General features: G+C 49.4%; 1 pseudogene; it reads left to right on the forward strand.

Moving 5' to 3' along the window:
• The first annotated feature begins 1,825 nt into the window (after window positions 1-1,825).
• Window positions 1,826-2,358, forward strand: LOC122112398 (annotated as a pseudogene).
• Window positions 2,359-2,632: the final 274 nt, after the last annotated feature.

Here is a 2,632-nt window from a genome sequence, read left to right on the forward strand (position 1 = left end):
AAGGGAACAGCAAGGCTGAAAGAAGGGAACTACCCCTCCCTTTACAGACCCACAGCCTGGAAGGCAGCGAGTTGCTACTGAGAAGCGAGGAAGGATGTCACAGCCATTCAGTTGTCAGCACTCTCTGTTGTGGTAGACTTCTGTACTACACACAGGCAACGGTCGTCCCTATCATCAGAGAAGACAAAGCACTAGTACCCAAAGTGGTCACCATATGTGTGATCACTGCCCTAGGGAAGGCTCAGAGGTGGCATGTGGCCCCAGCTTTGTGGTCAGTCAGCCAGGGCTTCCCTGGACAGCCACTGCTGATGATGAACACAGGGCCATATATGTCACCTGGATTATGGAACTACTTGCCATTTATGGTTGTTAAGAGTTGAATGACCATCCATACATTCTTAAAAGTTCCATTCTCTGGAACCTCTGTGTTTGGAAATGGGATCTTTATTGAGGCAATTCTTCACAGGGTAAAGTGAGGTCATCAGAATGATCTTGAATCCACTGTGACGAGTGTCCCCAAAAGAAGAGATTGTGCACAGCATCGACAGAGGCCGGCAGTGTGACTGACGATAGGCAGAGAAGGCTGCTCTCGGCACACCATGCAGAGAGGCCTCGGAAGAGATACTTGCTGATGCCTTGACCTTGGACATCCAGCCTCCAGCTGTAAGAGAATAAATTCCAGGTGGTTAAACCACCCAGACTTCCGTATTTGTGGCAGCTCAGCAGGCTGACAGTCCTACACTAGCACAGTGCAGAGCTTTAGGATCTGCAAAGCTTCAGAATCATGAAAGGTAGGGCTTGGAGCCCCACAGATGGCACAGACATCAACTGCTTCGGAACATTAAGGGGCTTCAAAAATATGGGATGCTAGTAACCCAACTAGAGGGAAGCAGGAGGTGAGGTAAGGGGTCTTGAGGACCCCTGTTCCCCAAGTAGGGCATCCCCTGCTGTCCATGGTGACCACATTCCATTACTAAACCCACCCTGACATAAGGATCCTCCCTTCCTGTGACCCCAGTACCTAAGAGGAGTAAAATAACTTCACAGTCCCACATCCTCTAAGACATTCGTGCTTAGCCAACATGAGGTAGGCCCTCCTGGAGGAGGACGTGGCCAGGGAGTACAGTCCCATGTCCTCTCTCTTAAGAGAAGTTCAGGCATGCCACCCAAGGCAGGAATGCCCATTCACCAGGCAGAGGGTAGCCCTGACTCCTCAGCCTTGTCCCAATCAGAATAGCTGCCCCAGGTCCCAAACCATCCCCTCACTCTCCCTAGTGAGGGGTAGACAGGAAATCTAGTTCCCTGTCTAGTTTCAGGTGAAGAATCTTCCCCCATTGGCATGCTCCTCACACTTAATTTGCGGCTGGGTAATGTTTTGAGATATTCATGGGTAGACTTTTCCCATTTCACTCCCACACCCAGAGCAAGCCAGTTCAGTCCACAGGGCCTTAGAGAAGGTGCCACACAAAGAAGAGAGCAGGAAAAATGGAAAGTCTTCCTGAATTTTGTGTTCCAAAAGTCCAAGCTAGCAACAGTCAGCTAATGATACTATAGGTGATAGCTTTTTCCATCACTGTGTTACATTCCTTTCTAAGAAGACTCCATTTTAAGTTGTCCTAGACCAGGTTCTTTTTTTGGATTCTTCCTTTGCTAAGCCTCTCCTCCATTTGTGAAATTGCCCATCAAGTGTAAAGTCCTGGAGACTTATCCAGCCTCCTCCAGCCCACCCAGCTCTGTTTGTTGAAAGCCTAACAACAAAACTCCCAGCCCAACAAGACTCCCAGCCTGTGGGAGCAATCCAGGTAAGAGGCCAGGGCTCGCTCTTCCACAGGAGGCCTACACGCCACCACTGGTGCTGCCGCCATGTCTTTAGTGATTCCTGAGAAGTTCCAGCACATTTTGCGAGTACTCAACACCAACATCGATGGGCGGCGGAAAAAACCTTTGCCATCACTGCCATTAAGGGTTTGGGGCGAAGATACACTCATGTGGTGTTGAGGAAAGCAGACATTGACCTCACCAAGAGGGCTGGAGAACTCACAGAGGATGAGGTGGAATATGTTATCAACATTATGCAGAATCCACGTCAGTACAAGATTCCAGACTGGTTCTTAAACAGACAGAAGGATGGAAAGGATGGAAAATGCAGCCAGGTTCTGGCCAATGGTCTGGATAATAAGCTCCGTGAAGACCTGGAGCGGCTGAAGAAGATTCGAGCCCATAGAGGGCTGCGCCACTTCTGGGGCCTTTGAGTTAGAGGCCAACACACCAAGACCACTGGACGCCGTGGTCGCACTGTGGGTGTGTCCAAGAAGAAATGAGTAGGCCTTTTCTGTTAATAAGTAGTTTATATACTGAAAAAAAGAAAGAGGGCAGAGCTCACTGTATCCGGATAAAAGTGGGGGAGGAACACACATGCACATGCACATGTGTGTTTATGCTCATTCAGTTTTGCACCCATTTAGTATGCTCATTCACCCTTCTGCACAGAAGTAAACTTTGCCTTTATGAGATCCTTTTGAGTTAGTGTCCTCATCCCTGCATGACAGCTCTCTATACCCAGATGGCTCTAACAATACTGAGAGCCAGCACTAGGGCAGACTCCAGCAGCAGGCCCTCCCTGCCTCGCTCT

The sequence above is a fragment of the Dipodomys spectabilis genome, unplaced genomic scaffold (assembly GCF_019054845.1).
Source record: "Dipodomys spectabilis isolate Male_0828 unplaced genomic scaffold, ASM1905484v1 ptg000094l, whole genome shotgun sequence".
NCBI classification, from domain to species: Eukaryota; Metazoa; Chordata; class Mammalia; order Rodentia; family Heteromyidae; genus Dipodomys; species Dipodomys spectabilis.